The sequence below is a fragment of the Puntigrus tetrazona genome, chromosome 2, assembly GCF_018831695.1.
Source record: "Puntigrus tetrazona isolate hp1 chromosome 2, ASM1883169v1, whole genome shotgun sequence".
NCBI classification, from domain to species: domain Eukaryota; kingdom Metazoa; phylum Chordata; class Actinopteri; order Cypriniformes; family Cyprinidae; genus Puntigrus; species Puntigrus tetrazona.
The window spans coordinates 635,822-648,176 of NC_056700.1; the positions used below are offsets into that span (position 1 = coordinate 635,822).

A 12,355-nucleotide genomic window follows, 5' to 3' on the forward strand; every position below is an offset into this window, starting at 1 on the left:
GCCGGAGTCCAAGTGCCGGGAGTCAAGTGCCGGGAGTCCAAGTGCCGGGAGTCAAGTGCCGGTCATGAGTCCGGGAGTCAGTGCCGGGAGTCCAAGTGCCGGAGTCAAGTGCCGGGAGTCCAAGTGCCGGAGTCCAAGTGCCGGGAGTCCAAGTGCCGGGAGTCAAGTGCCGGGAGTCCAAGTGCCGGAGTCCAAGTGCCGGGAGTCAAGTGCCGGGAGTCCAAGTGCCGGGAGTCAAGTGCCGGTGCGGTCCAAGTGCCGGGAGTCAAGTGCCGGGAGTCCAAGTGCCGGGAGTCCAGTGCGGGAGTCAAGTGCCGAGTCCAAGTGTGCCGGAGTCCAAGTGCCGGAGAGTCCAAGTGCCGGGAGTCCAAGTGCCGGGAGTCCAAGTGCCGGAGTCCGGGGTCCAAGTGCCGGGAGTCCAAGTGCCGGGAGTCAAGTGCCGGGGTGCCCAAGTGCCGGGAGTCAAGTGCCGGGAGTCAAGTGCCGGGAGTCCAGTGCCGAGAGTGCCGGGAGTCCAAGTGCCGGAGTCCAAGTGCCGGGAGTCCAAGTGCGGGAGTCCAAGTGCGGAGGTCCGGGAGTCAAGTGCCGGGAGTCCAAGTGCCGGGAGTCAAGTGCCGGGAGTCAAGTGCCGGAGTCAAGTCCGGGAGTCAGTGCCGAGAAGTCAAGTGCCGGGAGTCCAAGTGCCGAGAGTCCAAGTGCCGGGAGTCCAAGTGCGGGAGTCCAAGTGCCGGGAGTCAAGTGCCGGGAGTCCAAGTGCCGGAGTCAAGTGCCGGGAGTCAAAGTGCCGGGAGTCCAAGTGCCGGGAGTCAAAGTGCGGGAGTCCAAGTGCCGAGAGTCAAGTGCCGGGAGTCCAAGTGCCGAGTCCAAGTGCCGGAGTCCAAGTGCGGGAGTCAAGTGCCGGGAGTCCAGTCAGTCCAAGTGCCGGGAGTCAAGTGCCGGGAGTCCAAGTGCCGGGAGTGCGGGAGTCCAAGTGCCGGGAGTCCAAGTGCCGGGAGTCCAAGTGCCGGGAGTCCAAGTGCCGGGAGTCCAAGTGCCGGGAGTCCAAGTGCCGGGTCAAGTCCAAGTGCCGGGAGTCAAGTGCCGGGAGTCAAGTGCCGGGAGTCAAGTGCCGGAGTCCAAGTGCCGGGAGTCAAGTGCCGGGAGTCAAGTGCCGGGTCCAAGTGCCGGGAGTCCAAGTGCCGGAGTCCAAGTGCCGGAGTCAAGTGCCGGGAGTCCAAGTGCCGGGAGTCAAGTGCAGTCCAGTGCCGGGAGTCCCGGAGTCAGTGCCGGGAGAGTCAAGTGCCGGGAGTCCAAGTGCCGGGAGTCCAAGTGCCGGGAGTCCAAGTGCCGGGAGTCCAAGTGCCGGGAGTCCAAGTGCCGGGAGTCCAAGTGCCGGGAGTCCAAGTGCCGGGAGTCCAAGTGCCGGGAGTCCAAGTGCCGGGAGTCCAAGTGCCGGGAGTCCAAGTGCCGGGAGTCCAAGTGCCGGGAGTCCAAGTGCCGGGAGTCCAAGTGCCGGGAGTCCAAGTGCCGGGAGTCCAAGTGCCGGGAGTCCAAGTGCCGGGACAAGTCAAGCCTCAACGTCCCAAATACCCCCAGCTGCCTTGGCCCTATGGCTATCCTGGCTACCCTTTTGGTGACCCAAACCTTGTTCCGTCCTCAGGCTCTGACACTGGACCAGATGGAAAGCGTCAACGTCCCAAATACCCCCAGCTGCCTTGGCCCTATGGCTATCCTGGCTACCCTTTTGGTGACCCAAACCTTGTTCCGTCCTCAGGCTCTGACACTGGACCAGGTGGCCAAGGACCAGATGGAAAGCCTTGTGGCAAGATGCGTTGAATTAGGCTGGTAATGTGCTGCACGTGGCTTTCAAAGATTTGCCTCCTGATTTAATGGTAATCTAAAGTGATTCCTGTTCATGAACATGCTGGCTTCTGCGTTTTTATTTTTGTCCTGTCTTCAATTTTTCTAAATAAACTTGATCAAAAAATTAGCATTGTGTTTTTTTTTTTTTTTTTTTTTTCCCTTGGTAAGTGATTGGGAAATTGGTTATTCTATTACAAATGTCATGCTATACTACCCAGTGTATATTTACATTTTTCCACAGCATGTACCTTTTATCTGTGGAGATGCCATAAAACATCATCCTAGTTTACAAGAAGTGAACATTGAAGACATTTGTGCACAGGCTGTTTTTGTAGAATACTAACCAGTCTAATGCACAGCTTTCTGTGAAGTGCATCACTGGTTTTACAAACGCAAAAATGTAACGTTTCTCACTTTATTTTAGTTAAATGTAATGGTTTACTAATTCATTCCTGCTGTATGACGGTCTGTTTTTCTTTAAAAGCATTGAAATAAAAAGACCAACAACTGATAATTGTGAATTTAAACAATTACATTTAAATTGATTTTTTTTTTTCCACTGCACTTTCATTATAAACTTCAGAATGGGGCTTAATCTATCCTTTGAATGACAGCTGCAGTGATGCAGAGGAAAGCAGGACAGAGATCAGCTTTGATGCACCATTGTCACTCATGGTATAAAGTTCGCTGATAATACATCAAACAAGATCTGGATTCAGAGTTCTAGCGGCTGCAGGAGCAGGAGGCCCGTGTTGCTCTGGCCTTGGCCCGTCCCATGGCCTGCATGCAGGTGGAGATGGAGAGCTAGATCCAGTCACACAAGTGTCCAAGAATAGTACTGCATTGGGTTATTCTCGCTATACTTTTCTCCTCAGATTGCTTGCTAATAAGAAAAAACACAATACGTTCAACTATACTATAACATTGTTTTTGTGTTATAGTTACCACATCAGCCCCTCATCAGTGAGTCTAATGAAGAGGAATCTGAGGCCTGTGGACCTGAGATGTATATGAGTCTCATCACCAATGACCTGCACTGTCAGATACAAGATACTTTATTTTCTGATTTTGTTTTTTTGTCTGTTTAATGTAAAATATACAGTATAAATAGGGTTAGGTTCAGTGTTGAAAGGTGAAAAATTTTGTTTTTCTATGCATTTGTCTATTTGTTCAGTTTTTACTAAATTGCATTTTTTTTCTCTGTGTCGACTTTAGTTTTTTTCATTTATGTATTAGATTTTTCTGTTTGAGTGATCTCTTTGCGTTTTCACATGCATTACTTTAGTACACTGTAGAAGTTTGTTGCCATTTTCTGAAACGGCAAAAACGAACGATGACGGTGGCGAAGATGTTTCAGCACAAATTGTGTCAGACCAAGAACTTCTCTAATATCAACCATTTCAGTGACGATGCTGCAGTTTCAGGTATGTCATTTGTGCTTGCTGTAACATCAATGTATATAAATATTTAATTGTTTGAATTGTTGAATGTACAACAATTATAAATTTCAGGTCTGCAGAAGAACATGTTTGTCAAAGGGCGACTACTCAGTTCCTCTAAAGGAGCCTGGGATGCCATGTCTCCGAAGGTCACACCACACTCACTAACAGAGTTCTTGTCTATGCTACTCCCTATGATGGATGTGGTGTTGTGCAACAGGTATTGCTTTCTCTGTTCTGTTTTGCATGACCACAGAGTAATGTAGACCAACTTGTGTTCATGATTTCTTTCAGGAGGGCATTATGTGATGCAGATACTGTGGCAGGAAACACTGCAGTCATTTCTTATCCTATGCCCTCCACCACTTCAAATGAAACTTTCCTGGGACCTAATATCTGCGTGTTCTGCTGCCTCCCTCTTTTCCTAACACGCAAAGACCAGCAGCACCTGCAGCTTCTGATTCTGCAACAATGAAATCCCCATCTTCTTGTTATGGAGCGTATCCGCAAGTGTTTTGGCCTTTTCCCAGTTATCTTTATCCTGGAAGAGTTTATTTTATAGCTATGCAAACAGACAAACCTGATAAAACTACCATAGTTTCATAGGTAACAGATGGCCAGCATCAACGTCCTAAATACCCCAGATGCCTTGGCCCTATAGCTATCCTGGCTCACCTTATGGTGACCCAAACCTTGTTCCATCCTCAGGCTCAGACACTGGACCAGATGGCCAAGCACCAGATAGCAAGCCTCAAAGTCCCAAATACCCCCAGATGCCTTGGCCCTATGGCTATCCTGTCTACTCTTATGGTGACCCAAACTTAGTTCCGTCTTCTGGCTCTGACACTGGACCAGATGACCAAGGACCAGATGGAAAGCCTCAACGTCCCAAATACCCTCAGCTGCCTTGGCCTTATGGCTATCCTGGCTACCCTTATGATGGCTAACCAAAACCCACAGAGAAACCAACTGCTGCCCTTACCAACACCTCAGCAGTTGCCCAAGAAACAGGGAAGCCTAACCCTCTAAAGGACCCTGGAAGCCCGTTCCCTCAGTATACTTATTACCCTGACTATCCTCCTTTGCAATTATTTTATCCAAAATACCCAGTTCAGGTCATAGGTCATAGAGGTAGGTCATAATGGAGCTTTTTCTGCTTGCATCTGGTCAACTGATTGCTCATCGATTGTTCTATCATTGGGCAGGGAGTGACTCTGCGTCATCCAAGGATGTAGGATAACATTGGCTGGATTGTTTGCTGCATGCTAGAGCTCATAGTGCACTTTTGTATAAACTGGAAGGCCTAAATAATTCTCCTGCTGGCATTTGGCTGATGTTGTCTATTGCGTGTAAGGCATTGTATCATCAGGCTGTTTTAAGCTTGTTCGCGTTGTAGGGTGTTTTGTTATTCATTTATAGTTCAAGCAGACGAGTGATTGATGCAGCGGATATGGGTGCCCACCTGACATTGTGGGTAGGTTCGGTTCCTTCATCAAACTCGTTTCGTCTAGTCAGACTGAACAATCTCTTGGCTTCCCGGCATATTACCTGCTTGGCTGATGGGATCCAGATTTTTATTATTGATGTTTGTTCTCTATAAACTGTAAATCTATTGCAGACAGATTAGCGGCGTCGTTACGTTTGATTTAGTTTCCCTACTCGACTGTTCTCTTTGTTTCCTTTTAAATTGTAACAAAACTTATCGATTCTTATCTCGTCTCTTACCGATTCCCTGTAGAAAGATCTGTGTTGCCTAACACTAAATTTATCTAATAAAGGCACCTGGGCTAGACTCAAGGAGACTGCATTAACAATACTGTATAAATAGAAAACAAGCATCTAAAATAGTCCCGTCCAGCCATCCTAAATTCCCGCTGGTCCCGTCTAGCCCAGATAAGGTTTCAGATTATCCATGCTCCTCCAGAGACTGCTCCTCAAAATCGCCCCTCCTGAATTAAGCACAGGAAGTTTTCAGGAAGTCGGGTATTTAGGTTAGAATTTGAAAACCCATTGATCTGCTTTAGAGGACATGTGATTTTACGCCGCAGTACTTGGGGATATAACCAATTTATGGAGCTTCAAAATAATGGTCACTATCAAAGCATTACCATGTTTGGAAGAGCCAGGATAACTGTTTAAAAAAAGTCTGTTCGCTTGAAAGAAGAAAGTCATAAACACCTAGGATGGTGTCAGGGTGAGTAAAATATGCTGTAGTTTTCATTTTTGGGTGAACTGTTCCTTTAAATTGATTTAGGAAATCGTTTGTTGGTGCATGTTGGACACGCACAACATCAGCAAATACTAAAATAAAAAGTAGTAATTATATTTAACAGAACTTATCCACGTTCACGTTGTAACAAATATAAGGTTTTTGGACTTTCCCCTTACTTCAAACAAATGCTTAGTTTGTGGTTCATTTATTATTAGTAAAAAAGGCGATACAATAAAACAGTACAATGGCAAATCCGCATAGGTCTATATTAAGCAACAAACTTTTATTAACAAAATTAATAAGACTAATAAAACCTACTTGCATTGAAGGTCTTTTCTCTCGATTAAAACAAATGCTTAGTTTATAGTTCATTGTTTCATTTTTCTATTTTTATAAAAACAATAAATACAATCTCACTTATATTAAACAAAGAAATTAAACTTAACAAGAGTAGCACTTTTGGATCATAGTGTTTCGCATTAGTCTCATAACTTGACCGACTCTCCAACGCAACCAAATATTTATTTTAGGGACCTTGGGCCCACCCACCATCATACACAATGTATAATTCCTGTTTCTTTGTTTTTTTTTTTTGTTTTTTTGTCAAAAAGAAAAAAAAAAAAAAGGAAAACAATCAAAGGTTTATTTCTCCAAATAATGCAGTTAACCCAGGTAAAATGATTGAATACCAAACTTTAGAGGTGGAAGCAGCATAGTTTATGCTACTGAAGGATGAGACACAGATGGACTTTCCAGCAGGGCAACAATCCAAAACGTCCGGGCTGTCCAGAGGCCCCAGAAACCGCAGCAATGCCCTTAATAAATTGTAAATAAAGATTATTGGAGTTTTTGTGTTTCATTTAATGTTTAATTCCATGATTTATGCAGGTTTTTGTGATTATGTAGGCCTACTAGCAATTTCTGAGTGAAAACCTTTTATTTATTTTTCATTTCATTTTTCAGAAAAATTAATAAAAAGTTCTTTAACCAGTTTAACATAATTTGATGTGTGTGTACAGTGCTGGACAGTAATTGATTACATGTAATCCGGGCTCCATAATCAAATCGCATACCAAAATGTTTTAAACATATTACACAAATTACACATTTTAACACAATAACCCCAATTCTTTTTTCCTTTGTAAATTGTACTGCTTTTATTACAAGCCTTCAAAAATAATGGTTAGCACTTGCATGTGTATAAAGTAACAAGGTCGACAGCTGTGCTGAATTAATACTCAGTGTTTGTCGTGTGACGACACTTAAATGTGTTACTTTGGTTTTAGTTGCTTGGGCTGTTGTAGATTATCGTTTCACGCACTATTCTTAAAAACAGTAGTAAGTATGCACACTGTTCTGGGCAGTAACCAGTTAGAAAGCATGTCATTTCAAACACAGCCTAGCAAACTATAGACTAGGCAATGAATCTCGAGTAATAATTAAACGGATCAGGTGATTTACCTATAAATTACGCTTTAATTCGTGGTACGTGCGAGTGCTTAAAGTGGCGCGGTAAAGCGTGTTTAATAAACGTATCACTTTCACGAGCTTGTGCTGCGATGGCGTCTTGGAAAATACGTGGACGGTTATTAATTATAGTTTATTTTTTCACGTGCATTACTTTAGTATACTGTAAAAGTTTGTTGCCGTTTTCTGAAACGGAAAAGACGAACTATGAAGTTGGCGACGATGTTTCGCACAATTTGTGTCAGGTCAAGAGGATATTTTGTGCCCTTTTCTAATACTGACTTTCTCAGTGACGATGCTGCAATTTCAGGTATGTCATTTAGTGTTTGCTGTAATCGCAGCAAAGGGTGATTCTTGGACTACGGGCACTTTTATGTTTTTTTAATCATAATTATAAAATAAGAGTTTTAGACAAATTCCTATTTCTGTGGCAACAAATTTTAAAAACTTTACTGCCTTTCCGTTACTTTTTTCCAACAATGAAAATACAGTTTAAAATGACTTCTGTTAGCTACTAATGTATCTGAGTTAAGCACTAGCAAAATAATTAAAGTGCATTCAGGCTTTTTAACGAGACCGCTATGTCTGTCGCACAGTATTTGTGTCCTTTCCACCACAACACTGTTAATGTCACTTTAAAATGTTTGTGAAAGATTGTTTAGGTGGTTTCTATGGAAATTTTCGGTGACATCAGAGCACGTGTCGGACATGGAGGGAATTAAAAATTTTCAAAAATTCTAACTAAATATCAAAGCCATTGTTTGATCAGTTAACATTTATTCCACGTTACCAAACATGCTATACCTGCAAGGTTGTTTTTAAAATCTAAACATGTAAGTTAAGAGAAGTTTAGGATGACAAATTGATCATATTATTGCTTATGTTTTGCCTTGCCATCAGATGTTTACAGTATGCACTGTTACTTTAATCTGTGAGACATCAGTTTTGTATAAATTCATGATTAATTTCCCTAATCTCGTTTCACTAAATTAACAATTCATTGTCATTTCTGTCACCACACACATTTTTAAAGAATTAAATTTGAGCTCGTTCTCTGCTTAATAAAAAAAAAATCAAATGACGCTTGACTTATGCAATCCAATATTAGATTGAGTGACCGGGGTGCAATTCGGCATTTGGTCCTAAAGGCAGTTAATTCTCACTGACAAATGTATAATTACCATACGTTGTGGAAAAACTAGTTGATGATCTTGGACCACTCTTGAATGGCATAAGTTGTTCTGTTTTTAAATAATGGCTCTATATTGAGATTTGTTCATTGCCGTTTGGGGAAAATGTAAAAATAATGTATGATTTCTCTAATCTAGGTTTGTCCTCTTACAGACCTTCAAACTTCTTCTCTTTTTTTTTTTTTTTTTTTTTTTTTTTCAAATTCCAAAACTAAAAGTGCACCTAGTTGAAGAAATGCCCATTAGTACTTCAGTTTTGTCTGTTTGAATGTATGCTAACTAAATTTTAGGTCTGCAGAAGAAAACATTCATTAAAGGGCAGCTACTCGGTTCCTCTGAAGCAGCCTGGGATGCCATGTCTCCAAAATTGAGGTGTGGTGACGATCTCATAAATTTACAACTCAGTGGTCCAGAGGTAGAAAATGTTGAGCTTTGTCGAGGTAACCTGTGAATTCATTTTCATTTGTCTTCTAAAGATTTTGATCCTAAACTGTATTTGAGTTTTACTAGTTTGCTTGTCCCACGAAGGCTATGTTCACACATCGGCAGAATATGGTTGTCAGTTCATTATTTGAGTCCTTTTTAATATGGTTACTGATAAGGAATGCGGGCATGACTCCCGTTGCACATTCATAGAGACAGAATTCTGAACACGACATTAAGCTGCTGTGTGAGCGAGATGTTTTAAAACTCACACCTGTAAGGAAAATATGGTTGTCAATCCCAAATAAAGGACCGACAACCATATTCTATTGCTGTGTAAACATGGTCTTAGACTCTCATGCATCAATACAATTTTAGTTGTTGTTTTTTCAATAGTTCTTATTCCTTTTAACAGGTAATGGGGTGGCTGTTCTTCTCACTCATTTGCCACCTCACTGTGGACACGCCGCACCCACTTATACAGGTCTCGTTTATGCTACTCCCTATGATGGATGTGGTGTTACGCAAAAGGTACTGCTTTCTCAATTCTTTTACATGAGCACAGAGTAATGTAGACCAACGTGGATGTTCATGATATCTTTCAGGAGGGTATTATGTGATGCAGATACAGTGGCAGGGAAACTCTGCAGTCATTTCTTGTCCTATGACCTCTAACACTGCAAATGAAACTTTCCTGGGACCTAATCTTCCTGAATATTTGAATATTCTGCTGCTTCCCTCTCCTCCTGATACACAAAATCCAGAAACGCCTACAGTGACACAAGTGTCTGATTTTACAACATTAAAAAACCCACCTTCTCGTTATCCCCAAGTGAGCCTACAAGGTTTTTGGCCTTTCCCCAATTATGTTTTTCCTGGAACAGTTTATTCCATAGATGAGCAAATGGAGAAACCTTTTACAACTGCCCTAGTTTCCCAAGGACCAGATGGAAAGCCTCAACAACCCAAATACCCCCAGATGCCTTGGCTTTATGACTTTGTTGGTTACCCTTATGGTGACCTGAAACCTGCTCCATCCTTTGGCTCTGACAGTAAATCAGGTGGTCAAGCACTGGATGGAAAGCCTCCACAACCCAAATACCCCCAGATGCCTTGGCTTTATGACTTCGTTGGTTACCCTTATGGTGACCTGAAACCTGCTCCATCCTCTGGCTCTGACAGTAAATCAGATGGTCAAGCGCCATATGGAAAGCCTCAACAACCCAAATACCCCGGATGCCTTGGCCTTATGGTGACCTGAAACCTGCTACATCCTCTGGCTCTGACAGTGAATCAGATGGCCAAGCACCAGATGGAAAGCCTCAACAACCCAAATACCCCAGATGCCTTGGCTTTATGGTGACCTGAAACCTGCTCCATCCTCTGGCTCTGACAGTGAATCAGATGGCCAAGCACCAGATGGAAAGCCTCAACAACCCAAATACCCCCAGATGCCTTGGCTTTATGATTTTGTTGGTTACCCTTATAGTGACCTAAAACCTGCTCCATCCTCTGGCTCTGACAGTGAATCAGATGGCCAAGCACCAGATGGAAAGCCTCAACAACCCGAATACCCCCAGATGCCTTGGCCTTATGGTGAACTGAAACCTGCTCCATCCTCTGGCTCTGACAGTGAATCAGATGGCCAAGCACCAGATGGAAAGCCTCAACAACCTGAATACCCCCAGAAGCCTTGGCCTTATGGTGACCTGAAACCTGCTCCATCCTCTGGCTCTGACAGTGAATCAGATGGCCAAGCACCAGATGGGAAGCCTCAACAACCCGAATACCCCCAGATGCCTTGGCCTTATGGTGACCTGAAACCTGCTCCATCCTCTGGCTCTGACAGTGAATCAGATGGCCAAGCACCAGATGGAAAGCCTCAACAACCCGAATACCCCAGATGCCTTGGCCTTATGGTGACCTGAAACCTGCTCCATCCTCTGGCTCTGACAGTGAATCAGATGGCCAAGCACCAGATGGAAAGCCTCAACAACCCAAATATCCCCAGATGCCTTGGCTTTATGACTTCGTTGGTTACCCTTATGGTGACCTGAAACCTGCTCCATCCTCTGGCTCTGACAGTAAATCAGATGGTCAAGCACCAGATGGAAAGCCTCAACAACCCAAATACACCCAGATGCCTTGGCTGTATGACTTCGTTGGTTACCCTTATGGTGACCTGAAACCTGCTCCATCCTCTGGCTCTGACAGTAAATCAGATGGTCAAGCACCAGATGGAAAGCCTCAACAACCCAAATACACCCAGATGCCTTGGCTGTATGACTTCGTTGGTTACCCTTATGGTGACCTGAAACCTGCTCCATCCTCTGGCTCTGACAGTGAATCAGATGGCCAAGCATCAGATGGAAAGCCTCAACAACCCAAATACCCCAGATGCCTTGGCTGTATGACTTCGTTGGTTTCCCTTATGGTGACCTGAAACCTGCTCCATCCTCTGGCTCTGACAGTAAATCAGATGGTCAAGCACCAGATGGAAAGCCTCAACAACCCAAATACCCCCAGATGCCTTGGCTGTATGACTTCGTTGGTTACCCTTATGGTGACCTGAAACCTGCTCCATCCTCTGGCTCTGACAGTAAATCAGATGGTCAAGCACCAGATGGAAAGCCTCAACAACCCAAATACCCCAGATGCCTTGGCTGTATGACTTCGTTGGTTACCCTTATGGTGACCTGAAACCTGCTCCATCCTCTGGCTCTGACAGTAAATCAGATGGTCAAGCACCAGATGGAAAGCCTCAACAACCCAAATACCCCCAGATGCCTTGGCCTTATGGTGACCTGAAACCTGCTCCATCCTCTGGCTCTGACAGTGAATCAGATGGCCAAGCACCAGATGGAAAGCCTCAACAACCCAAATACCCCAGATGCCTTGGCTTTATGGTGACCTGAAACCTGCTCCATCCTCTGGCTCTGACAGTGCACCAGATGGAAAGCCTCAACAACCCAAATACCCCTGGATGCCTTGGCCTTATGGTGACCTGAAACCTGCTCCATCCTCTGGCTCTGACAGTAAATCAGATGACCAAGCACCAGATAGAAAGCCTCAACAACCCAAGTACCCCCTGATGCCTGGGCCTTATGGTGACCTGAAACCTGCTCCATCCTCTGGCTCTGACCGTAAATCAGATGGTCAAGCACCAGATGGAAAACCTCAACCCAAATACCCCAGATGCCTTGGCTTTATGGTTATGTTGGTTACCCTTCTGGTGACCTGAAACCTGGTCCATCCTCTGGCTCTGACAGTGAATCAGATGGCCAAGCACCAGATGGAAAGCCTCAACAACCCAAATACCCCCAGATGCCTTGGCTTTATGGTGACCTGAAACCTGCTCCATCCTCTGGCTCTGACAGGGAATCAGATGGCCAAGCACCAGATGGAAAGCCTCAACAACCCAAATACCCCCAGATGCCTTGGCTTTATGACTTCGTTGGTTACCCTTATGGTGACCTGAAACCTGCTCCATCCTCTGGCTCTGACAGTGCATCAGATGACCAAGCACCAGATGGAAAGCCTCAACAACCCAAATACCCCCAGATGCCTTGGCTGTATGATTTTGTTGGTTACCCTTATGGTGACCTGAAACCTGCTCCATCCTCTGGCTCTGACAGTGAATCAGATGGCCAAGCACCAGATAGAAAGCCTCAACAACTCAAATACCCCCAGATGCCTTGGCTTTATGATTATATTGGCTACCCTTATGATGGCAAACCAAAACCTGTAGAGAAGCCAACGGCTGTCCTTACCAACACCTCATT

At 44.4% G+C, this 12,355-nt stretch overlaps 1 long non-coding RNA gene across 1 annotated transcript; it reads left to right on the forward strand.

Annotated features, from left to right (window-relative positions):
• Positions 1 to 7,212: 7,212 nt before the first annotated feature.
• On the forward strand, positions 7,213 to 9,105 carry LOC122328698. Its single transcript, XR_006247819.1, has 3 exons — positions 7,213 to 7,270; positions 8,441 to 8,590; positions 8,989 to 9,105. It is a non-coding gene; the product is annotated as an uncharacterized LOC122328698 (long non-coding RNA).
• The last annotated feature ends 3,250 nt before the right edge of the window (positions 9,106 to 12,355 follow it).